The 26,887-nt window shown below is 48.3% G+C and overlaps 1 long non-coding RNA gene across 1 annotated transcript; it reads right to left on the bottom strand.

Annotated features, from left to right (window-relative positions):
* Positions 1 to 26: 26 nt before the first annotated feature.
* Positions 27 to 23,603, bottom strand: LOC134729469 (uncharacterized). Its single transcript, XR_010110587.1, has 3 exons — positions 22,597 to 23,603; positions 16,543 to 17,333; positions 27 to 14,417 (listed from the first exon to the last, which is right to left on the bottom strand). It is a non-coding gene; the product is annotated as an uncharacterized LOC134729469 (long non-coding RNA).
* Positions 23,604 to 26,887: the final 3,284 nt, after the last annotated feature.

Raw genomic sequence — 26,887 nt, 5'->3', positions numbered from 1 at the left:
TCTTGGGTCATTTCACTCACTTTTCCTTGTTTTTTTTTTTTTTTTGAGACAGAGTCTCCCTCTGTTGCCCAGGCTGGAGCGCAGTGGCGCGATCTCCTCTCACCGCAAGCTCCACTTCCTGGGTTCATGCCATTCTCCTACCTCAGCCTCCCACGTAGCTGGGAGTACAGGTGGCCGCCACCATGCCAGCCTAATTTTTTTGTATTTTCAGTAGAGACGGGGTATCACCGTGTTAGCCAAGATGGTCTCGATCTCCTGACCTCGTGATCCACCCACCTCGGCCTCCCAAAGTGCTGGGATTACAGGCGTGAGCCACTGCACCTGGCCCATTTCACTCACTTCTCTAATCTTTTTTTTTGGAAAGAGTTTCATCGTTGATGAGTTTTGCTCTGCTGCCCAGGCTGAAGAGCAGTGGCACCATCACAACTCATTGCAGCCACAACCTCTTGGGCTCAAGCGATCCTCTCACCTCAGCCTCCTGAGTAGCTGGGACTACAGGTGCATGCCAGCACATCTGGCTAATATTTAAATTTTTTGTAGAGACAGGGTCTCACTTTGTGGCCTAGGCTGGTCTGTCACTCATGGGTTTAAGTGATTCTCCCATCTTGGCCTTACAAAGTGCTGGGATAACAGGTGTGAGCCACCATGCCTGGCCTCATTTTTCTAATTTTTTTGTTTGCTTTTTGAGAGCCTAGGATCTCCCTGTCACCCAGGCAGGGGTATAGTGGCAGGATCATGACTTACCACAATGTTGACAAACTAAAACAGATAATTATCTGTTTAGATATTTAAATTATTAAAGTATTTAAGTTATGTGTTGAAATAGTTAAAGTAATTACCTGTAGCTTTATAGGCACACAGCACCACAGCTGCCCAATTTTTAATTTTTTCAAGACAGGGTCTCCCTCTGTTGACCAGGCTGGTCTTAAACTCCTGACTTCAAGCAGTCCTCCCACCTCAGCCTCTCAAAGTGCTGGGATTACACACAAAGTGCTGTGATTACACACCGGGCTCTAATATTTGAAATGGAAATGTTAAAACTGGCCCCTCCCTTCCTGAAATTAGTTGGGATGATAATCTTTATTTCAGGGTTAGGGTGAGCTTGGAAATATTTTTAAATTTCATCAGGTGATTCTACTTGAAGGCATCTGAAATTCTATAGTTTATGAATGGAACTTCCTTTCACTGAAACTGTGACTGGACCCTTGCTAGCCAGCTGGTGGCTGGTAGACCAGCTGCATCATCAGGAGTTGGTTAGAAATGCAAGTGCTCCGGCCCTGTCCTGGCTTGCTGAGTGAGAACCTGCAGGTAACAAGACTCCCAGGTGGCACTGCTGGCCGAGCGGGAGGAGCACGAGACTACAGGCCCAGGCAGCTTAATGAGTTCCTGGCAAGGAGGAACCAGATACAGGTGTGTTCAGGGCATTTGCTCAGCAGCAGTGGGGAGTGACGCCCACCACAGCTCTGGCTAGTGCCAGCCTCAATGTCCGTATCTGCAGGCGCCTGAGCTCACTGAGGCTCACCTGGTCTCATCAGGAGCTGCTGCCAGGCTTGTGTTAGAGGTGAGGAGTGGCTCAGGCTTCCACACAGTCACTCCGGAGGACGGAAGGCCTCCATTACCAGTAAGAATGATTCTAGATGAATAAGCACGTGGTGTTACAGTGGAGGAGGCAGCATTGGTGCCTTGGGGAGGAGATGGCAGGAGAAGGGGTGGGGCTTAAGCTACCCCACACACTGTCTAGGAAAGGTCATCCTAAAAGGAAAAATACAGAACAAGTGTTCATAAAAATGTCAAACTGTACTGACGAATCAGAAATGGTATGTGATTCTCCAAGATTTAAAAACCACCAGTCCTAAAGGTTGACAAGGAAAGTCTCCAGACTTTCTGGAGAGCAGCCTGGCCCTTGGGCAGTCAGTGATGAAAATGCTATTTCCCTTTGGTGGTGTGTGGTTCTGCTGTAGACAGCTGTCTGAAATGTGGACTTCTCCAGGAAGTTGAGCGTTGCTCCTGCCTATACAAGGGAAGGATGCTAAGTGCTCACGGATGGGGGCATGGTGCGGGACAGGGTGGAACATTTGCAGTGATGCTGGGAAGAGAAGGATACACGAGGTAGAGAACTCATGGAGGTTCTTGGGAGGGTGGTTTGGGGCCAGGATCCTCCCAGAGTCCAGATGGAGTCAAGTTCAGGCAGGGGGTCTGCTGAGCCTTGCTAGGTAGGTATCACTGGGCCTCTGGTCAGGTGGAAAAACTGGCTCTAGATCCTGAGGGGCTTCCCAAGGTCCCCAGCAACCAAATCCAGATGAAAAACCCCTGGGTTATGTACTTCATTACAAAAGTATAATCTCACTGAAAAAAAACATAGAAATGCATAATTTGAAAAAGTCATCCTTAATCCTCCTACCCAGATATAACTCACAATTTGATGACTGTCCATCCAGTATTTTAATTTATCTTGTACATCTACCTGTACATAAAGACCTTTTTAAGCCAAAATTGTAACCCACTTTGCCATTATTAACTCAGGTTTTTGCTTAGTAATGTATCATACATATTTCACTATGTTAAAAAAAAAAATAAGCTACTTTTCCAGCCTCTATACCATGCCTCCTTTGGAAGCAGTTGAAGATTCATTAGAATAATCTTTTGTTTGTTTATTTTTTTGAGATGGAGTTTCACTCTTGTTGCCCAGGCTGGAGTACAATGGTGTGATCTCGGCTCACTGCAACCTCCACCTCCTGGGTTCAAGCGATTCTCCTGCCTCAGCCTCCTGAGTAGCTGGGATTACAGGTGCCCACCACCACACCTGGCTAATTTTTCATATTTCTAATAGAGTTGGGGTTTCACCATGTTGGCCAGGCTGGTCTCAAATTCCTGACCTCATGTGATCCTACTGCCTTGGTCTCCCAAAGTGCTGGGATTAGGCATGAGCCACTGTGCCCACCCAGAATAATCTTTAGAAGTGACTTTCTTGATCAAGGTACATGTTTCAAATTAACATTGCAGAAAGATTTTCCACCAATTTATACTCCTAATGGTATATTTTCTGATTTTTTTTTTTTTTTTTTTTTGGGTGGTTGAAATTTATTCAACAAATACATATAGGATGCCTTGTCTTAAAGCCAGGCAATTTTCCTAAAAGAATAACCACATAAAAAGGGTGCTAACCAAGAGCTAGAGTGTCCTGACCCTTTGAGGTATGTCTAAAGTATAGAAATAGAATGGTAATGTTGATGCTGTTGGCATGTTTCTTTGTAGTAAGATTGTTTAAAATAATACATAGACATAAAATGTATGACGAAAATAGCACAGCACCGAAGAAAGGAGTAATGGAAGTCTACTGTCAAGATTCTTACACTATTACTTGAAGGCAGATTGTGATGAATTAAAGATGCGAAACATATATAAAAGTGTTAAGCAATTTTTAGGTATGAACCTTTAAAGCAATACAAAAATGTGAAACAGAAATAAACAGCCAACGTAGGAGACAAAATAAGAGTTCTAAGGAATACTTAATCTAAGAATCCTGAAAAGGAAGGAAAAGGGAACAGAGAACTTATGAGATGGACAAATACAAAACGGTAGTAGGTTGAAAATAACCATGTCAATAATTACATTTATTGCAGATTGTCTGTCTCACCTCAAACTAAAAGAAAAGCAAGCTAAACCCAAAGGAAGCAGAAGAAAGGAAATAATAAAGATGAGAGTAGAAATAAATGAATAGAAAAATAATAGAGAAAATCAATAAAACCAACGGTTCATTCTTTGAAAAGATCAACAAAATTGACACATCTTTAGCAAGTCTAAGGAAAAATATGTTCAAATAACTAAAATCAAGAATGAAAGAGGTGATGGCACAGCTGACTGTACAGAATACAAAGTATCAGTGCCATGGATTGTTTGCCAACAGATGAACCTTGATAAAATGGAGAAATTCCTAGGACAAACAGATTAAATCAGTAATCAAACTTTCAACAAAGGAAAGCCAAGGCTTGGGAATCCTGCTAAACTTTTACAGAATTATCACCATCACAATTTTTTTTTTTTTTTTTTTTGACGCAGAGTCTCACACTGTTGCCTGGGCTGGTGTGCAGTGGCACAATCTCGGCTTGCTGCAACCTCTGCCTCCTGGGTTCAAGTGATTCCCTTGCCTCAGCCTCCCAGTAGCTAGGATTACAGGTGCCTGCCACCACATCCGGTTAATTTTTTGTATTTTTGGTAGAGACGGCGTTTTACTGGGTTGGCCGGGCTGATCTCAAACTCCTGATCTTGTGATCTGCCCCCGTCAGATTCCCAAAGTGCTGGATCACGAAATCTTTCAAAAAATACAAGGCAGAACATTTCCCAACTCACCCTGAGGCCAGCATTACCTGACACCAAAACAAAGCTACCACAAGAAAAAACTAGATCAATATCATATGAATGTAGATGTAAAAATCCTCAAAAAACTGGCAAAACAAATCCAGCAACATATAAAAAGGATTGTACACTGACAAAGTGGGATTTATCGCAGGAATGGAAAGTTGGTTTAATATCCAAAAATCTGTCAATGTAATACACCCTATCAATAGAATAAAGGACAAAGTCCACATGATGATTTACAGATGCAGAAAAAGCACTGGACAAAATCCAGCACCTTTTCAAGATAGAAAATAAGAATGGAAGGGGGCTGCTTCAACCTGATAAACAGCATCGATGAAAAACCACAGCATTACCCGCTAAGGTTGGGAACAAAACAAGAATGCTCTTGCCACGTCTATTCCAACATTGTACTGGAAGTTACGAGCCAGGACAATTAAGCAAGAAAAGAAAGAAGGCATCCAGATCGGAAAGGAAGCATCAAAACTCTCTAGTCACAGATGACATGATTTATACCTAGAAAATCTTAAGGAATTGACACATTTAAAAAATCACCAATCAGAACTTATAAATGAGGTCAGCAAGGTTGCAGAATATATGTTCAACATAGGAAAGCCAGTGTTTCTGTACACTAGCAGTCTGAACAACCTGAAAATGAAATTAAGAAAATAATTCCATTTACAATTGCATCAAAAAGAGTGAAATATGTAGGAATAAATTTAACAAAAGAAGGGCTATACTTGTTCACCGAAAACTACAAATAGCTTGTTGAAAGGCATTGCAAACCTAAATATATAAATGTCCCAGGTTCATGGATTGGAAGATAACTTTCCCAAACTGACTGATAGAGTTAGTTAGGCTTTGTGTCTCCACCCAGATCTCATCTTGAATTGTAATCCCCCTAATCCCCACATGTCAAGGGACAGACAAGGTGGAGGTAATTGAATCATGGGAGCAGTTCCCCCCATGCTATTCTTGTGATAGTGAGTTCTCACAAGATCTGATGGTTTTATAAGGGGCTCTTCCCACTTCACTTGGCACTTCTTGCCACCTTGGGAAAAAGGTTCCTGCTTCATCTTCGCCTTCCACCATGATTGTAAGTTTCCTGAGGTCTCCCCAGCCACACTGAACTGTGAGTCAATTAAACTTCTTTCCTTTTGAAAGCACCCGGGCTCAGGCAGTTCTTTATAGCAATATGAAAATGGACTAATATACTGCTCTGCAGTGTTTAGGAGAATGTGGAGAAACTGGAAGCCCCATACATTGCTAGTGGGATTGTAAACAGGCACAGCCTTTATGGAAAACAGCCTGGCAGTTCCTCAAAATGTTGAACATAGGAGTTGACCTAGCAATTCTCCTCCTAGGTCTATACTCAAGAGAATTAAAACAAAAAATCTGCACACATAAAGCTAATGTGTTCATAGCATTGTTCATAAGAGCCAAAAAGTGGACACAAGCCAGATGTTCATCAGCTGTAAGCAAAACTGGTGAATCCACACAATATTACTTGGCAATACAAAGGCATGAAGTGCTGACACACTACAACCTGGATGAACCTCGGCAATATGCTAGGTGGAAGAAGGCAGACACAAAAGGCCACACGTGGTGTGATTCCATTTACATGAAACGTCCTGAACAGGTAGATCCATAGAGAGATTAGCAGGAAACCATTCACAGTGGTTTCAGGAGCTTGAGGGGGGAGGAGGGGGATGGGTGAAACGAGGAGTGGCTGAAAATGAGTATAGGGTTTCTTTTGAAGGTGATAATAATGTTCTGGAATTAGATAATCGTAATGGTTGTACAAGTGTACTAAAACCTGAATTGCATACTTTAAAATGGTAAATGTTATGGTGTGTGAATTACATCTCAGCACAAATATCATGAGGAATCTCATGCATCCCCCTCTAAAATTACACTTACAAACCAAAAGCACGAGCAAGGGAAAACAAGCAAATTGCCTACTGCAAAATTAAAAGACAGATATTGTTAGGCTGGACTATAAAGCCATACACAACTATATACTGTTGCTTATGAGAAATATAAAGACAAAAGTGAAAAGATGGAGAAAAATACACCATGGTAATGCACACATCAAAATAAACCTGAAGCAGCTCTATTAATATTAGACAAAGGAGATCTCAGAGCAAAGAATATTGCAAGGGACAAAGAGAGTCATTTGATAATGATAAAGGGGTAATTCATTAAAAGGATATAACAATACTAAATGCCTATGCACCTAATAACAGAGCTTCAAAATACAGGAAATATAGGAAGGAAAAATGGATAAAACTGCAAGGGGAAATAGACAAATCCACAGTGGCAATTGGGGCTTTCAGTAACCCTCTCAGGAACAAGGCACAGGTGTCCTCTCCCTTCTGTTCAATATATTACACTGTGGATTCTGGCCAGTGCAACAAGGCAAGAGAAAGAAAAGGCCTCCAGGGTGGAAAAGAAGAAGGCTTTCTTCACAGATTATATGTTTCCCTATGTAGAAAATCCTAAGGAGTCTACCACAAAGCTACTGGAACTAATAATTGAGTTTTGGGAAGGTAGCATTCTACAAAGTCAATATAGAAGAGTCAGTTGTATTCCTATATGCCAAGAATGAACACTTGGAATGGGAAATTTGGAAAACACCACCATATACAGTACCATCAAATACATGAAATACTTGGGGGTATATTTGACAAAAGATGAGCAAGCTCTGTAATTGAAAGCTACAAAACGTTGCTGTGAGAATTAAAGATGTAAATAAATGAGAGATACACTGAGCAGATTGGAAGAGTCGATATTGTTAAGACATCAGTTCTCCCCAGGTTGATGTACAGACTCAACACAATTCCAACCAAAATATCAGGGAGCCTTTTTTGGGAGAGTGGGGATAGGGATAAACATTGACAAGCTAGTTCTAGAAGTTATATGAAAATACAAAGGATCTAGCATAGCCAAAACAACTTTGGAAAAGTGCACCAAGCTACTCCTGATACCAAGAAATATTATAAAGCTACAGTAGCAAAGGCAGTGTTGTATAGTCATAAATATAGACCTGTTGTAGATCCAGGGAAAACAGTAGAAAGTTCAGAAAGACTACACATTTATGGTCAATGGATTTCCAACAAAGGCACTTAAGCAGTTTTATGGGGAAAGCATAATGATTTTTGGTTGTGTGTGTGTGTGTGTGTGTGTTTTGAGATAGTCCAGCTCTGTCACCCACACTGGAGTGCAGTGGCCACAATTATAGCTTACAGCAGCCTCGACCTCCTGAGATCCAGGAATCCTCCCACCTGAGCCTCCTTAGTAACTGGAACCACAGGCATGTGCTGCTGCATGCATCCAATTTTTTATTTTTTTATTTTTAGTTTTAAAATTTATTTATTTTGAGACAGAGTCTCGCTCTGTCGCCCAGGCTGGAGTGCAGTGGCGTGATCTCCGCTCACTGCAAGCTCCACCTCCCGGGTTCACACCATCCTCCTGCCCCAGCCTCCCGAGTAGCTGGGACTACAGGCAGCCGCCACCACGTCCGGCTAATTTGTATTTTTAGTAGAGACGGGGTTTCACCGTGTTAGCCAGGATGGTCTCGATCTCCTGACCTCGTGATCCACCTGCCTCGGCCTCCCAAAGTGCTGGGATTACAGGCGTGAGTCACTGTGCCCGGCCTAATTTTTTGCTTTTTGTAGAGATGGGGTCTTGCTGTGTTGCCCAGGCTGGTCTCTGACTCCTGCTCAAGAACTCCTCCTGTCCCGGTCTCCCAGTGTTGGGATTACAGGCAGGAGCCACCACACTGGCCCAATAAAGAAGCTTTGTGTGGTAGGTAGAATAATTGTCCTCAAAGATTGCCAGGTCCAAATCTCTGGACCTTGTGAATATGTCACATTACATGACAATAGGGACTTCGCAGAAGTAAGTGCAGGATCTTGGATGGGGGATCCTGGATTATCTAGGTGGACACAATCTAATCTCATGAGACCTTAAAAGTCAAGACTATTCTTTGGCTATGGTTGGTCAGAGAATGATGTGATGGAAGGAAGGACAGGCATGAGAGGGACTCCAGTCCCTCATTTCTGGGGTTGAAAAAGGCATGAGCCAAGATATGGGGGAAGCCTCTGTAGGCTGAGAAGGACCTCTGACTGACAGAAGGGAAACAGAGACCTCAGTGCTACAACTGCATGAAACAATTCTGCCAGTAGCCCATGTGGGCAAGGAGACGGATTCTCCCCTGGAGCTTCTGGAAAGGAAGGCAGCCCTGCTGACACCCTGATTTCAGTCAGGAGAGCCCTTGTATCAAATTTCTGACCTATGGAACTGTGATGAAATACATCTGTGTTATTTTAATTCCCTCAAACTGTGGTCATGTGTTACGGCAGCACTAGAAAATTGACGTATGTTATAACTCTATAATAAGGAACGACCCAGTTTAACCATGGGCAAAAGAGGCGAACAGACACTTTACCAAAGAAGATTGATGGATGACAGATAAGTGGGGGAAAAGATGTTCAACATCAATAGTCATTAGGGGAGTGTAAGAGCCACAGTGAGATACACAGTCACTAGAATGGCTAAAAGGAAACAGACCACGCCAATGCTGGCCCGGATACGCAGCCCCTGCCAACTCCCCTGCACAGTCGGGAGGAATGCAGAATGGTGCAGCGATTTGGAAACAGTTTGGCAGCCTCTTAAACAATGAATAGTTTACCCCCCATATGATCTGACCACATCATCCTTGCTATTTGCCCAAGAGAAACAAAATAATGTCAAAGACTTGTCCATGACTGCTCATAGCAGCTTTATTCATAATAGCCAAAAATTGCAGAGAGGGGCTGAGGGTGATGGCCCACGTTTGTAATCCCAGCACTTTCAGAGGCCAAGGCAGGAGGATGACTTGAGGCCAGGAGTTCCAGACCAGCCTGGGAAACACAGTGAGACACCATCTCTACAAAATATTTAAAAAATTAGCCCCATGTGTTGGTGCATGCCTGTAGTCCCAGCTGCTCAGGAGGGTGAGGTGGGAGGATCACTTCAACCCATGAGGTTGAGGCTATGGTGAGCTATGATGGTGCCACTGCACTCCTGCTTGGGTGACAGAGCAAGACCCTGTTTTTGTTTTGTTTTGTTTTTTGAGATGGAGTCTCGCTCTGTTGCCCACGCTGGAGTGCAATGGCACGATCTCGGCTCACAGCAAACTCCGCCTCCTGGATTCAAGCAATTCTCCTGCCTCAGCCTCCCAAGTAGCTGGGATTACAGGCGCCCACCACCACGCCTGGCTAATTTTTGTATTTTTAGTAGAGATGGGGTTTCCCCATGTTGGCCAGGCTAGCCGTGAACTCCTGACCTCAGGTGATCTGCCTGCCTCAGCCTCCCAAAGTGCTGGGATTACAGGCATGAGCCACCACGCGCAGCCAAGACCCTGTCTTTAAACAAACAAACAAAAAAATCAAAAACAATTCTGATATCCATAAAGGACAGATAAAGAAATGGTGGCATTTGCATACAACGGAAAACCATTTAGCCACTAAAAAGGATGAGTTATTGATGGATAAATCTCAAAGAAATTATGTTGAGTAGTGTGTGACCAAAAAATTCCCCTTTATACAAAATTCTATAAAATACAAAGAAATATATTTTGACAAAAAACATACCAGTGGTTTCCATTCAGTGGGTGGCTGGAGACTGGAGTGAGGGGATTCCAAAGAGGAGAAGGAAACTTTGAGGGTGATGGAGATGGTCACCATCTTAACTGTAGAGCTGGTTCACAGACATTCACATGTCAAAACGGATCAATTTGCACGTTTTAAATATGTGCGGTGCATTGTCCATTGATTATATTCTCTCACGTGGGCATCACGGACAGGAGTTCTGTCTATTTCAGTCACCGTTTCACCCAACTCCTGGAACAGAGCCTGACGCAGGGCGGGTGCCCAGCACACGTGGGGAAGAACAATGAGTGTCCGGCTGCACGCAGGGTTCTGACTGTGCTTCCAGCCCGGATGCTCTGCTCTTCCCACACACCCTCTTCCTTGTGAGGCAGCTGGAATCACTCTGTTGCCTGCATTCCCGGTTCCCGACGTCACACCTGGGTTGTTTGGGAGGCCAAGGGAACAGCTGTAGGTGCCACTGCAGAAGTCCGTCTTCTCTGCTAATGCTGAGCTTTTTTCTCTCTTGTCCCTGGCATGCAAATAACCAGCCTGTTCACATTCCACCCTCTCACCTGGGCCTTCCCTCTGGCCCTCACCCACCATAATCCTGGTCATGTGGCCTTCTGCAGGCAAGTATGTGGGGGTGGGGTGGTATAGGGGCACCATCCCTTGTCCTAGCTCCTCTCGGAGCCTCCACCAGATCAGGAAGAGCAGGCAGAAGGCCCACAGGGCCCCACAGTGGCCGCCAGAGGGCTTCTCTGCAGGCCATGTAACGGATTATTGATGTCATCGATTTGCAAAAAGGAAAGCTGGGCCTTTGTGGAGACACACCTGGAGGCTGCTGCCAGGCAGCACTGATTCTTCCTTGGAGTGGGCTGGGAAGGCAATCGTCTTCCGAACGCTAAGGACCTGTGGGCTCCACGCCGGGCCTTTGACTAATGTCTTACACTTGGAGATTCTCTGCTGCTTTCTATCATCAGCCCTGGCTTTCTGATCCATTCCCCACCAGGCAAGGAAAGAAAGGAAGCGTTTATATTAATCTATACCAGTGTAAACGGGAAAGAACGCACCACCCCTTGCAGGACCAGCCACAGAATTTGCCAAGGGCCCGTCACAAAATGAACAAGGCTGTGGGGCCCCTTGTTCAAAAGTTATTCACAATTTCAAGATGGTGACCGTGGAGCATTAAACCCAGCTGCAGCCTGCTGAGCTCGGGGCCTGTGGGCCTGCATGGGTCACACCTGTGAAGCTGGCCCAGCCACACGCAGTGACTCATTGCCCAGAACATCAGCCAAGAGCGTTTTGTCACCAACAGCAGGCCTTGTTTTAGAGGATGAGCTGGGACAGATATGAGGAGGCTGAGCCACGAGACTCCCCGGATGCCTTCTCCCAGGGCGGAGGGTGCCAGCTTGAACGCTCCCCGGCACTAAGACGTCTCCACTACAAGGCTGCCTGGGGTCCACATCCACATTGCTTTATTTTTATTTGAGATGGACTTTCGCTCTTGTTGCCTAGGCTGGAGTGCAGTGGCGTGATCTTGGCTCACCACAACCTCCGCCTCCCGGGTTCAAATGATTCTCCTGTCTCAGCCTCCTGAGTAGCTGGGATTACAGGCATGCACCACCACACCTGGCTCATTTTGTATTTTTAGTAGAGACAGGGTTTCTCCATGTTGGTCAGGCTGGTCTCCAACTCCCAACCTCAGGTGATCCGCCCACCTAGGCCTCCCAAAGTACTGGGATTACAGGCGTGAGCCACCACACCTGGCCTATTGCTTTAAAATTCACCTAAGTTCAATAGGGTCCCACTGAGGCAGGGCCTGTATCAGGCACTGGTGAGAAACAGATGAAGCTGCCTTGAGGTGCCCACAGGCCAGCGTCCCATATAATGGGCTGTACCGTGTGGACCACCCTGATGAGACCCCTGGCCTCTCAGAGGATGGAAACAACTCCTCTCCCCCCCTCCAACCCTGTCCCTTCCCACACAGGGAGCACTGTCCCACCCCATGCCGACCTCCTCACTCAGGACTCCTGATAGCCCTGTCCTATGGTCTGAAGGTTTGCCCCTCCCCCAAATTCCTATGTTGAAACCTAATCCCCAATGACATGGTTTTAAGAGGTGGGGCTGGCCGGACATAGTGCCTCATGCTTGTAATCCCAGCACTTTGAGAGGCTGAGGCAGGCAGATAACCTGAGGTCAGGAGTTCAAGACCAGCCTGGCCAACATGGTGAAATCCCATCTCAATTAAAAATACAAAGAAACTAAAATACAAATACAACTAAAAATCCAATTAGCCAGGCATGGTGGCGGATGCCTGTAATCCTAGCTACTCGGGAGGCTGAGGCAGGAGAATCACTTGAACCTGGGAGGCAGAGGTTGCAATAAGCCAAGATTGCACCATTGCACTACAGCCTGGGTGACAAGAGTGAAACTCGGTCTCAAAAAAAAAAAAAAAAAAAGTGGTGGGGCTGTTGGGAGGTGATGACTCCTGAGGGCCCTCCATCCTCATCAGTGGCATTTAGCACTCAAGGGAGCTTGTCTTCGCCTTCTACCACGATGATGGAGAGTGCGCCATTTATGATACAGACAGCAGCCCTCACCAGACACAGAACCTGCCTCGATCTTGGACTTCCCAGCCTCCAGCCCTGTGAGAAATCCATTTCTGTTGTTTATAAGTTACCAAGTCTTGGGCATTTTGTTACAGCAGCCAAGGAAGGGTCAGATCCTACAAGGAGCTAAGGCTACATTGGCCCTGCCAGGCTGGGCGGTGGCACAGAAGGTGAGGACGCTGATGGTCGGTCCAGGCTGGCCGAGGCTACCACGCTCCATCAACCCTCCCTGACCATCTTGGGTGTCAACTGCAGACCTGGTGAGCCTGGCAGAGCGTTAGGGCAGGTCACCCTCGGCACCGAGACCAGGCACGCTGCTGGCCTCAAGACAAACGTTCCTGCTTCTTAACCCCACATGGGACTAGGATGAGGGGAGGAAGTAACATATGTTATTGTCACTACTACATCCAACTTACAGAGGAACTTTAGGGCGCGAGATGACTTAGTGATGTCAATCTGGATGGTAAAAGTCGCACACGGGGGTCAGGCCCTGGCCTGTGATGTGGCAGAAGAGCAGTGTCCGCTTCTATAAAAGCTGACCCAGAAGACAATAGTGCTGGTCACCCAGGTAGACACACTGCCCCCCAGGGATGTCATGCTGCTCCACGGGGAAGTCACTGTACTTTCTGCTCCTGGTTTTCAGGAAGGTGGCAAAAGTAATCCATCGCTCTGCAGAGGACTTTGGGGTTGGCCACTTCTTTTGTTTTTTTCTTGAGATGGAGTCTCACTCTGTCGCCCAGGCTGGACTGCAGTGGCATGATCTCAGCTCACTGCAGCCTCCGCCTCCCAGATTCAAGCAATTCTCCTTCCTCAGCCTCCTGAGTAGCTAAGATTACAGGCGCGTGCCACCACGCCCAGCTAATTTTTGTATTTTTAGTAGAGATGGGGTTTTGCCACGTTGGTCAGGCTGGTCTTGGACTCCTGGCCTCGTGATCCGCCTGCCTTGGCCTATCAAAGTGCTGGAATTGCAGGCATGAGCCACCGCGCCTGGCCTTTTTTTTTTTTTTTTTTGAGATGGAGTCTCACTCTGTTGCCCAGGCTGGAGTGCAGGGCCCAGAGCCCATCTCTCTCAGCCAGAATGACCAGCGTGCATCAATCTCTCCTGTGTTTGGGGTTCGTACGCCAACATGCATGAACATTATCATGTTGACAGCTACCACGTACTGCCTGTTTTCTATGGCCCCAGCTTTGCAGTGACTGTTTTATAAACAGTAACTCATTTGCTTCTCCTATCAACCGTATACAGTAAAGCCATTACCATCCCCATTTTTTAATGAATAAACACTAGTCGGAACATCAGAACGGACTCCAGAGACAGCTGTAGTGGTGTGAATGGTGGTTCCCCTTCAAAGACACATCCACCTGGAACCCATCCAGATGACCTTTATTGGGAAAAGGGCCTTTGCAGATATAAGTTAATGATTTCAAGATCAGATCATCCTGGTCATCCAGGTGGGCCCTAAATGCAACAGCAAGTGTTTTTATAAGAGACAGAACGAGAAGAGACCCCCCGAAGACAGAGGCAGACAGTGGAGCCATGTGGGCCGCGGGAAGCTGGAAGAGGTGGGGAAGAGGGAGCTGCGCTCACCGGCCCGCATGGCGCTGTTGGTGAGCCGGGGGCTGTGCAGCACCTCCTCCTCGTCCAGCTGGCACAGCACCTTGGCCTGGCGCAGGTAGGGGGTGAGGCGGCTGGGGCAGATGCAGCGTACGATCCTGTGGCGGTGGCTCTCCATCATCTCCCACAGTGTCTCCTCGTCCAGTGCCGTGAGTGCGGAGTCCCTGCGGCACAGTTCCCCCATGGCTGGGCGCTGGGAGGACCCTAGGAGGGGTGGCCATGGGGGTGGAGTTGTCAGGGAAGCAGGACCCCAGGATAGCCAGGGTAACACCGTTTTAAAATCAACTCCATCGTAAAATTAGCAAGGCGCACTCTTTGCCAGTCAGAACCCACAGTCCTGAGATGTTTACGGCAGAGGAAGCATTCCAGTGGCCATTTGCCATTCTGGTTTCTCCCTCTGTGTAAGATTGAGTGCCACGGCCCCACTTGCTCTACCACAATCCTAAGCAATAAAGTCACTAAATCACACTTTGTTGTGTCAGTTACAGCTTTTTCTAAAAAATCAAAGTAAATAAATACTTTTTTTTTTTTTTTAGAAATTCATCTAAAATAATGGTAGTAGGCTAGGCGTATTGGCTCACGCCTATAATCCCAGCACTTTGAGAGGCGAAGGGGGAAGGGTTGCTCAAGCCTAGGAGTTCGAGACCAGCCTGGCAAATATGGTGAAACCCTGTCTCTACTAAAAATACAAAAATTAGTCAGGCATGGTGGTATGCACCTGCAATCCCAGCTACTTAGGAGACTGAGGCAGGAGGATCACTTGAGCCTGGGATACAGAGGTTGTGGTGAGCTGAGATTGTGCCACTGCACTCCAGCCTGGGTGACAGAGGGAGACCCTGTCCCGGTAAACAAACACACAAACAAACAAACAACAGTAAGGGTACTGCACTTTGGAAATGCTGCTTTATATGTTCTTTATGAAAGGTAATTTTCACTAGAAGCAAGACTGTTGGCTTCTCTAGAGCCGAGATCGTGCCACTGCACTCCAGCCTGGGCAACAGAGCAAGACTCTGTCTAAAAAACCAAAAAAAAGTTCCCATTGTTTTCAACTACGCAGCAGGTGGTCCCTTGTTTGTAGCAGCCCAGGACAGTGACACAGAGGACTGCGCAGAGGACTCCACTTGAGGGAAATGTGCTGGGGAGTGACACTGGGCACAAGTGCCTCGCAGAAGACACTTCAGGGTAGTAACGGCCAGCACAGCTCAGCTACGGGGGGTGAGGGCTTCCAAAGATGGCGAGGCAGACAGAGAGTGGACAGGTCCCTGAAAGGGCTGAGCTGCAGCTGATCTGGGGCCACCACCAGGGCTGATGTCCCAAGCCCAGGTCTGTCTGGACAGAATACATGAAGCAGGTCACCGTTACAGCCCGGAACACCTGCTCTTCAGGGGACATGCTGTCTAGTGCAGACTCTAAGAGCTGTTGGAGGTCATCAGCCATCACCTGCCCAGCCTCCCATCCCAGCGAAAGATGAGCTGTGTCCCCCACTGTGCCCCTGCCTGAGCCCCTCTCTGGCATCAACATAAGGCCATTAGCCCATTAATCCATCTAAATAATTTTAAAATGTTTTAAAACTGTGCACTGTTTTCAGCATATTAAAAAATCCTGCAAATAACAAATACCCTGCAAATAACAAATATCCACATACGTACCGTGCGGATTCAACCATCTTGACATTCTGCACTTCAGGTTTCTTTTTAAGGAAACGCGAGGCAGATGGCGCCTTTTTGTTCTCTTCAGTCCCTCTTCCCTCCCTCTCTGGCCAGACATTCTAAAATCATTTAAAAATGATTTTTTTTTTTGAGGTAGGGTCTCACTCTGTTGCCCAGGCTGGAACGCAGTAGCGTGATCGTGGCTCACTGCAGCCTTGAACTCCCAGACCCAAGCAATCCTCCCACCTCAGCCTCTCAAGTAGCCGAGACCGCAGGCATGCGCCACCATGCCTGGCTTATTTTTTAATTTTTGTAGAGATGGAATCTCCATATGTTGCTCAGGCTGGTCTCGAACTTCTGGGCTCAGGTGATCTGTCTACCTCAGCCTCTGAAAGTGCTGGGATTACACTCCAGCCTAAAAATGATATTTTAAAAATCATTTCCTACAAGTGGAAGTGTGTATAAACAGTACATAGCATCTTTGCGTGATACTTCATGCAGACAGCAGCTTTACATCAACAGTGCCTTCAGTGTTAGCTGGAACTTCACAGAAACTATCGTTCTGTGCAAGGCTGTACGGCTTCTGAGGTTTCTCATACTGATACATGCAGCTTGATACATGCACGGTCCTTTAAACTGTGCACTGGATTCAATGATATGAATAACCACAGTGGACTTACGCTCCTGTGGGAGGATATCAGGTTGTGCCTAATTTTTCTCCACTGCTCACAGAGCTGCAGCCACCGCCTTTGTTAATCTCCTGGGCACAGGTGGGAGCGATTCCTCACAGACCCATGAATTCCTGTGACTTGATTCTTTTCATTTGGAATGAGAGGCTGGACCACTGGAGACAGATGCCTCTTGCAGGGATCTGTATGCTAAAAATACTTGAAAATCGGAGCAAATCAACACCTGTCATCTGAAAAATGGAAAATGGGCTGGGCGCAGTGGCTCATGCCTGTAATCCCAGCACTTTGGGAGGCCAAGGCGGGCAGATCACCTGAGGTCGGGAGTTTGAGACTAGCCTGACCAACATGGAGGAACCCTGTCTCTAAAAATACAAAAATTAGCCAGGCATGGTGACAGGTGCCTGTAGTCCCAGCTACTTGAGAAGCTGAGGTAGGAGAATCGCTTGAACCTGGGAGGCGGAGGTTGCAGTAAGCTGAGATTGCATCATTGCACTCCAGCCTGGGTGACAGAGTGAGACTCCATCTCAAAAACTAAAAGATAAAAATAAAACATGGAAAATGATCGTTGGAGAGTCGTGTGTGCAGGAGCAGCGCCACGAGCCGTCCCAGGAGCCGGGTCTCCGGAAGTACTCACCAAGGTTCTCAGGTTTGCTTTTTCAGGAGCTCCGTGCAGCAGGGTGGGGTCCACAGTCCCCGCAGTGTCTCCAAAGCCCAGTGTGGTGCCAGCTGCCTCCTTTCTCTGCGGGCTGCTGGGTGGGACGGAGCTGGGCAGAAGGAAGAGCCTGAAGCCAAAGCAGCACCAGGTGAATGGACCGTGATTTCAAAGCCATGTGACCTGTTCCAAAACTCAAAGTTCGGTCACAACCACCGCAAGCGGCGGGGAAAAGACGTCAGACTCGGATCCGGGAAATAACTCGACGGACCTTTGACCCCTGTGGTTTTCCCAGTAACTATTGAAGCTTCCTTAGCACTTGGAAGCAGACTTCTAGAATGGACCTGGGCTTTGAACCCTAGACTACCAAGGAGAGTTGACAGGCGCAGTAGTTATCCAAAGCACCCACAGGCCTGTCTGCGGCTCCCCACAGGGCCAGGCCACTCGTACCCTTCTGCTGAGTCTCCTTGCCCCGAAGGAAGAACAGCTGGAGAGGACAGTGACGGGCACAGAGGCCGGGGTGGGCAGGTGAGGAGGAGAGGAGAACCAGCCGAGGGCAGCTCTGCCTCATTCCTTCTGATCTCAGTCCTGTTTCTCACTGGAACAGGTGATTGAGGCTTGCGAGTCAGGGTGTCACTGATGGTGGCCCCCCGCTGAAGAATGCTGAAGCCTTGACCCCCAGTACCTGTAAATAGGACCTCATTTGGGAATAAGTCTCTGCCAGCGTAATCAAGTTGAGGTCATTAGGGTGGGCCCTAGTCCAGGGATGGGTGCCCTTATAAAAGAGGAGAAGGGCTGGGTGCAGTGGCTCAGGCCTGTAATCCCACACTTTGAAAGGCCAAGGCGGGCAGATTGCTTGAGCTCAGGAGTTTGAGACCAGCCTGGGCAACACAGTGAGACCTTGTCTCTGCTAAAATCTGCTAAAAAAAATTTTTTTTTTTCAGACAGAGTCTTGCTCTTGTCTCCCAGGCTGCAGCGCAATGGCACAATCTTGGCTCACTGCAACCTTTGTCTCCCGGGTTCAAGCAATTCTCCTGCCTCAGCCTTCTGAGTATCTGGGATCACAGGTGCATGCCACCATGCCCAGCTAATTCTTTATTTTTAGTAGAGACAAGGTTTCACCATGTTGGCCAGGCTGGTCTCGATCTCCTGACCTCAAGTGATCCGCCTGCCTCGGCCTCCCAAAGTGCTGGGATAACACGCATGAACCACTGCACCTGGCCTAAAAAAAAATTTTTTTAATTAGCCAGGTGTTGTGGTGCACACCTGTAGTCGCAGCTACTCAGGAGGCTGAGGTGGGAGGATCGCTTGAGCCTGGGAGGTATAGGTTGCAGAGCTGAGATAGTGCCACTCCTCTCCAGCCTGGACGACAGAGCAAGACCCTGTCTTAAAAAAACAAGAAAGAAGAAGAAGAAGAAGAGGAGAAGGGCCCTAGACCTAGACACCCCATGATCACCCCATGTTGGCAGAGGCCGAGACTGGAGTGACACGCCAAGGGTCGGTGGCAACACTAGAAACTCAAGAGAAGGCATGAAGCAGACCCTCCCTGGAGTCTTCATGGGGGTGCGGCCCTGTTCACCCCTGGAGTGTGGACCTCTGGCCTCCAGAACCACGAGCAAATACATTTCTGTTGTTTTAAGCCACCCAGTTTGTGGTCATTTATGACGGCAGCCAGAGGGAGCGTGCACAGGGGCAAAGGCGATGTGGAAATTGTCCGTCCATCTCCAGGGATGCGCTGCCAATGGGCACACTCCCACCGAAGGCTCCTGAGCTCCTGGGCCTCCACCCAGTAGAAGCCTGCGTCGCTAGCGTCTGACTCCAAGTCAGAATGATCCTCTGCCCCACTTCAGGACCAGCTATATCGTCTGTGGAGCTCAGGGCAAAATGAGAGGATGGTGCGTTTGTTTTAAAAACGTATTCAGAATTTCAAGGCAGCAATAGCAGAGCAATAAAGTCAGCCCAGGGCCCCCACTCCAGCCCTGCCCTGCATCACTGAGGGGTCTTCAGGCCCCCTGTCTATCAGGGTGGTAGCTAAAGGTAGGGGATGTTTCCTTTACAGATGATGGAATGTCCTAAAGTTAACTGTGGCGGCGATTGCACACATCTGTGAATACACTAGAAGCATCTTAAACGGGTGAATTGTGTGCCGTATGGTTTATAGCTCTTCCTCTTTTTTTTTTTTTTTTTTTTTTGAGACAAGGTCTTGCTCTGTTGCTCAGGCTGGAGTGCAATGGTGCAATCTCAGCTCACGGCAGCATCCGTCTTCTGGGCTTAAGTGATCCTCTACCTTAGCCTCCGGAGTATCTGGGAATACAGATATGTGCCACCACGTCAGGCTCATTTTTGTTGTTGTTGTTGTTTTTTGTAGAGATGGGGGTCTCACTATGTTGCCTGGGCTGGTCTCAAACTCCTAGGCTCAAGTGATCCTCCCACCTCAGCCTCCGAAAGTGCTAGGATTATAGGTGTGAGCCACTGTGTCTGGCCGGGAGTTATATCTCAACAAAGTTGTTTAAAAAAAAAAAAAGATCCAGGCTTGGTGCAGTGGCTCATGCCTGAAATTTGGAAGGCAGAGGTAGGAGGATCGCTTGAGCCCAGGAGTTCAAGACTAGCCTAAGCAACATAGCACGATCCTGTCTCTAAAAAAAAAAAAAAAAAAAAAACGATCCGAGAGCAGCTGGCAATCCCACCCTGCCTCCTGCTTCACTCTCTCATCCCTGCCAGGAAGCAGGAGGAGGGTGGGCTGAGGAGGTCCCTGCAGTGCCCGGTTCTGCCCCTGCCACCCCAGGGCCAGGGCTGGGGGTCCACAGTGTGTGGGACACCGGCACCCTCTTTCCTTTCTCTTTGTTTTCAGCCTAGGCTGGGCCCCCATCCCAGCCAGGCCCTGCCTTTCAGTGCCCCCACCACAAGCGGGCTTCCTCTCTTGCCAGCTCCTGTTCTCTGCCAGGAGGTGTCGGGCAGGAGCATGTGCTCTGGGTGTTTCCCTGCCAGCCTCCTCCCTTCCATCCCCTTGGCTTCCTCATTCCAGAATCCCTGTTCACCTCAGCTGACCCTGTGACCCCCTAGGAATGTCTCTGGCTCCTGTAGAGGCATCTGGGGTTCCCCTCACGCCTTCTTAGAGGACAACCAGTGGGTGCAGTCGCTCTGTCACATCAAGCCCGAAGTCTCCAGGTCAAACCCAACAAAGGATCAGGGCAGCCTCCTGTACCTCCCTCCCCAGCTCCTGGTGAAATGAACCAAATGTTGCTTTTTAAAAAGTTAAAAAAATAAATAACTGAATAAAGCAGCAACCACAAAATGAGGAAAGGAAAACAACTTTTCTGCCACAAACTGAAAAATAGCAGGCCGGGCATGGTGGCTCACACCTGCAATCCCAGAACTTTGGGAGGCTGAGGCAGGCAGATCGCTTGAGCCCGGGAGTTTGAGACCAGCCTGGGTGACATGGCGAAACCCTGTCTCTACAAAAAATACAAAAATTAGCCGGGCATGGTAGCGTGAGCCTGTGGTTCCCAAGCTACTTGGGAGGCTGAGGTGGGAGGATCACTTAAGCCCGGGAGGCAGAGGTTGCAGTGAAATGAGATTGCATCACTGCACTCCAGCCTGGATGACAGACTGAGACCCTGTCTTAAAAAAAAAAAGAAAGAAAGAAAAAGAAAAATGGAAGACAAGCCCTGAAACCAAAGGAGTGCTGCCAAGGGGAACTGGGGGCGCAGGTGCCAGCGCAACCCTTAGGGACAGAGTGCGGGAAGAGAGGGCTTCAGCATCCCTCTACAGTTTGGGCAGCTGAAGAAAAGTCTAGGGAAGACAGAGAAAACGCCCCAGAGCTGCCTCCAGCTTCCCTGGGAGTCCTCAGCAGGAGTGGGGAGGGGTCTATACTGAGCCAGGAGAGAACCCAGGCCCAGCTGTCCTTCTCAGAGCAGGGCAACCACTGGATTTCTTTAATCACACATCCAGGACTAAACTACGGTGGGAATAGAGTCTTCCAGCCACATAAGAAGATTCTTTACCCTAGGAAATAATGCAAGCAGTAGAAATCGGGGTAGGGGGTAGGGGAAGGAAGGCATCACTTTATCTTCCATGACCCTGTGCTATCTAAAATAAAGGAAGTCCAGGCGACGTGGCTCATGCCTGTAATCCCAGCACTTTGGGAGGCAGAGACGGGCAGGTCGCCTGAGGTCGGGAGTTCGAGACCAGTCTGGCCAACATGGCAAAACCCTGTCTCTACTAAAAATGCAAATATTAGCTGGGTGTGGTGGTACATGCCTGTAATCCCAACTACTTGGGAGGCTGAGGCAGGAGAATCGATTGAACCCGGGAGGCAGAGGCTGCAGTGAGCTGAGATCACGCCACTGCACTCCAGCCAGGGAGACAGACCGAGACTCCATCACAAATAAATAAATAAAGTAAAACAAAATGCTGATTTTATTTTATTTTATTTTCCATTTTGTAGAGAATGGGGTCTTGCTATGTTGGCCAGGCTCTCAAACTCCTGGGCTCAAGCACTCCTCCCGCCTTTTCCTCCCAAAGTGCAATGATTACAGGTCTGAGCCACCAAACCCAGCACTGTTGATTTTACATAATGTCACTAATTTATCAAGGTTTTTGTAATCTCTTATCTGAATCTTGGGGATTTTTTAGGAACTAATAGTTCTTGTCATTGTGAAACTGTTCTACTACATTTGGCATTCCATTATTATTTTTAACAATTAAAAAATATTTTTTGGCTGGGCGCGATGGCTCACGCCTGTATTCCCAGCACTTTGGGAGGCCGAGGTGGGCAGATCACAAGGTCAGGAGTTCGAGACCAGTCTGGCCAACATAGTGAAACCCCATCTGTACTAAAATACAAAAAATTAGCCAGGTGTGGTGGTGTGTGCCTGTAATCCCAGCTACTTGGGAAGCTGAGGCAGGAGAATCACTTGAACCTGGGAGGCAGAGGTTGCAGTGAGCCGAGATTGTGCCATTGCACTCCAGCCAGGGTGACAGTGCGAGACTCCGTCTAAAAAAAAAAAAAATGCCGAATCTGGATGCACTGCCTATGAGTTAGCCCAGTTCCTCAAGGAGCAGTACATAAAAAATAAAAAAAATAAAAAAAAAACTTTTGCCAGCAACATCTGAGCTGAACTAAAATTTAAGTAAAATTAAAAGTTTACATTTCAATCACGTAGAATACGATCCCATTTTTATAAAATGGTGTTAGTTTATCTCTGGGAGTCCCTCAATCTATGTGCCCATCCATCCATTCATCCAATCTGCCGATCAGTCTGTCCTGTCATTCCGTGTGTGTGTGTGTGTGTGTGTGTGTGTGTGTGTGTGTGTGTGTGTGCATGAGAGAGAAAGAGAGGGGGAGAGAAATGGAGAGGCAGAGAGCAGAGGGATTCTGGAACACTCCTCACCAATGCTAATGCTTGCTGTTCATGGTGGTAGATTGTAAAGAAATCTGTTTAGGCCTGGTGCGGTGGCTCACGCCTGCAATCCAGCACTTTCAGAGGCTGAGGCAGGCAGATCACTTGAGGTCAGAGTTCGAGACCAGCCTGCCAACATGGTGAAACCCCATTTCTACTAGAAATAGAAAAATTAGCCGGCTGTGGTGGTGCTCGCCTCTAGTCCCAGGTACTCGGGAGGCTGAGGCAAGAGAATCGCTTGAACCTGGGAAGTGGAGGTTGCAGAGAGCTGAGATGGTGCCACTGCTTTCCAGCCTAGGAGCCAGAGTGAAACTCTACCTCAAAAAAAAAAAAAAAAAAAAAAAAAAAGAAATCTGTTTAGAATAAGCAAGTATGGGTTCAATAAAAACCATAAAGTCATTATTTTAGAAAACAATAAAATTAATCCAATTGATAAAACAGAGAAGGTGATGGGCCTCATCCTAGAAGTGTTCGCCATGGAACACTGGGGTCCTAGGTTGTCTGGCACAGTCCTTTTATGACTCTTGTCCTGGAGTAATGATCAACGGTGCCACCTTTCTCTCTCAATACAGACTGGGTTTAGGAGGCATCATGGGAAGGGGAGGTGAAGGCACGCCGAATCGAGCTCCTCCAGCTACGCGGGGACACCAGCAGAAACGTCTCCTCTCCTGCTCCCCTCAGCCCCCATGAACGCGGCACATGGAGAGGGTGGGAGCCCAGGGGATGACAGATACTGGCTGAAGTGGGGAAAGTTCTAGAAGAAGGAAAGCAGGAGGAAGTCTTGGCTGGTCTAGGATGCATCAGTCAGGAAGACAACTGTTTCTTCCCCTCAGGGCAGGATTTCTCAGCTTTCTACTTAGTGAAGGAGAGTGCAGCATCTTTCTAAAATCCCGGTATTTGCCCCCAAATCTCTTACGAAACATCTACTTCAATAGGCATTCGGCCTGAGCCTAGAGGTTCCAAGGCAGATGGAAAATACAGGTGTCCCTAAACAGTCACCTACAAGGCCTTTCTTTGGGGCCAATGGCCTTGTGATTAAGTTGGTGCCAAAGAGCCAATGACTGAAAAACTAGGGCTTACCACAGTATAATGTTTGTTTCTAGCAAATGACACTCTGGCACACTCTCCAGTATTTTACTACATCGAGTTGCCAAGGGGCCACATCTCCAGCTAGCAGCTGAAACCGTGGGAGTTCTGGACAGCCAGGTCTCTGCGGATACCCTGAGGACCAGGACTGGTGGTCAGCCCAGGACTACAGGTTTCTCGGGTGCCTTCCCGGGGCTGGGTCCAGGTGGCAACGACCGAGTCTGGGAGGGTCCTCTAGTTGGATTGTCCCTCTGCCCCTGACTTGCCCGAGCCTCACAGGACTCCTGAGGAGGGTCTGAGGGTGCTGACTGTGCCCTCCCATCAGACTGAACTCAGAAAGCCAGGGCAGCTCAAGCCAAAGCTGCCTCACCAGCAGCTGAAGACAGGGGCTCTGCAGAACTCTCCAGACCCCAGCCAACTGCCCCAGCCAGCTGCCCCTCAGGCTTCTGGAGCCCCCAGAGCCACACTGAACTTCAAGCATCAGCGGGTGGACCTAAATAGAAGTCACTAGTCCCTTCTGCTGTTGCCATGGAGCAACTTACAGTAGACTCCAATGGCAGTTAACAATTGCAGGAGTTTCTCTGTAACTTGTCCCAGTGTAAATAAGAGTTAGTCCTAACAGTAAAACAAAACAAAACAAAACAAAACAAAATAAAACATCTTAGGGCTGGGCACAGTGGCTCAGGCCTGTAATCCCAGCACTTTGGAGGCCGAGGCAGGAGGATTGCATGAGCTCAAGAGTTCAAGGCTACAGTGAGCTATGATTGTGCCACTGCCCTCCAGCCTGGGTGACAGAGCAAGACCCTGGCTCAAAAAAAGGAAAAGAAAGAAAAAGAAAGAGAGAGAGAGAGAGAGAGAAAGAAGGAAAAGAAGAAAAGAAAGAAAGAGAGAGGAAGGAAGGGAAGGAGAGAGAGAAGGAAGGAAGGAAGGAAGGAAGGAAGGAAGGAAGGGAGGGAGGGAGGGAGGGGAGGGGAAGGGGAAGGTGAATGGGAAGGCGCCAGGAGCCGTGGCTCACGCCCGTAATCCCAGCACCTTGGGAGACCAAGATGGGCGGATTACCTGAAGTCAGGAGTTTGAGACCAGCCTAGCCAACGTGACAAAACCCTGTCTGTACTAAAAATAAAAAAATTAACCAGGTGTGGTGGCGTGCACCTATAGTCCCAGCTACTTGGGAGACTGAGGCAGGAGAATCACCTGAACCCAGGAGGCAGAAGTTGCAGTGAGCCGAGATTGTGCCACTGCAACTCTAGCCTGGGCTACAGAGGGAGACTTCTGAAAAAGGAGAGAAGAGGGGAGGGGAGGAGAGGGGAGAGGAGGGGAGTGGAGAGGAGGAGAGGGGAGGAGAGGGGAGAGGAGGGGAGAGGAGGGGAGAGGAGGGGAGAGGAGGGGAGAGGAGGGGAGGGGAGGGGAGGGGAGGTGAGGGCCCAGAGATCCCTAATTCCAAACTCTGAATCTAACTGTACAGCAATTCTAGAAGAGCCTAAGATCATAAAATCCTGAGCCTCTAAGATGTGGGTTCTCCTTATTTGACCCCTCCCAGGTCAACATCCTTCTCCTAACCCAAGTGTCAGTCTCTTCCCTTGCCAGTGAAGTAGGGAAGAAGGCATGTACACATACACACACGCACACGCACACACACACACGTACATAAACCATGGGGGGGCAGAGGGTGACAAGCCCAGGAGGAGGGGGCACAGCTCACCCCGGCCCCCCAGTGCCATGACAGGCTGGCTGTGCCCCTGCTACCAACAGCAGGCAGCTGGTCTTGCTCACTTTGTTCTGAACTTAGACACCTTCCTTCTGCTGTCTTTCATCCCGCGGCAATAGCGAAGAGATGAGAGTATAAAACAGAGATCCCTTTCATCTAGCATGACCCGTGCTGTTTGAAGGCAGAACTCAGCATTCAGAGAATGTTCCAGTGATTGACCCAGCAACACAGACAAGCCGTTTTCTGCTCTCTAGTCCACATACAAGGCAGCTCCTCCACTCCTGATGAGGAAGATGCCGGCCCCTCCCACTCCCCTGGGACCACTCTCGGGCCCCATCAGACCTGTGTCGGCTGAGCCCCTCCGTAGGCTGAGCCCTCCGTAGGCTGACCTGCTCTTCGCCGGATGGACTGCGCGCACTTACCTTCCCCCTCCCAGGGAAGCGAGGACTGAATGTGGCCCAATCTCTGGCTGAACTGAACGGCAGTGGACAAGCAGGTTTGACAGGCACATCCCACAGGAGCAGTGCCTTATATGGGGCTTCTATGAGCCATCGAAGCACCAGTACAGTCCCACAGCTGGACATTGCCGTAAGAGCCACAGGGATGGCTGAGAACAGTCCGTGCATCTGGTCGACCCATAGAAGATGGTGATTGAGGGTGATTGAGGGGAAGGCTTCAGGGTTGGGGGCTGGGAATCCTCTCTTCTTTGTGAACGGTCACCCAGTTCATCATCATTTCTACCCTTGGGAAAATCCTACGAAGATCAGGATAAATTCTAGGGCCCTTCTTGGTTCTCATGATCCATTATTGGAAGTATCTGAATAATTCCAATAGATCCATCTCAAGTTAACATTTCATAACTATTGTTTAGATTTAGATGAAAGTCTTGGTCCTCCACGTTGAGATATGTCTAGAATCCGATCCATTCTCACCACCTGCATTGTGGTGCCCTGATCATGGCCCACCGGGACCTCTGCAATGGCTCCTAACTTCTTCCCACGCCCCCATCACCAGCGCTCAACACAGCAGGCAGAGAAGTCCTGCTAGAGCATGAGTCAGCTCCTGTCATTCCCTTCGGTGTACAGGTCCTGGAGTCCTCAGCGTGACCATGAGGCTCTGCTTATCAGGTGCTTGCTGACCTTATCTCTCTTTTACCTGCTCCAGACACACAGCCCGACAGTCTTGACAGTCCAGGCACACTTCTGCCCCAGGGCCTTTGCACCTGCTGTTCCCACTGCCTGGAACACTCTTTCCCATCCCTCCTTCCAGACTCTACTCAAATGCTACTTCCCAGATCATCCTACTTAAGTCCGTAGACCTCCCATCCTGGCCTTCACTCCCCTTCCCTGTTCCATCTTCTCTGTGGGAATACCGCCTTGACCTAATGTGTATTCTAGTTACATGGCTTCCTGCCAGCCTCCCCACTCCACAGTAACCTACTGAGGACAACAGTTCTTGTCTTTCTTGTTCCCTGCTGTGTCCCCACCC

This window comes from Pan paniscus, chromosome 19 (genome assembly GCF_029289425.2).
Source record: "Pan paniscus chromosome 19, NHGRI_mPanPan1-v2.0_pri, whole genome shotgun sequence".
NCBI lineage: Eukaryota > Metazoa > Chordata > Mammalia > Primates > Hominidae > Pan > Pan paniscus.
Note: the sequence above shows the minus strand (reverse complement) of the source record. Positions and strands in the feature narration are given on the sequence as shown.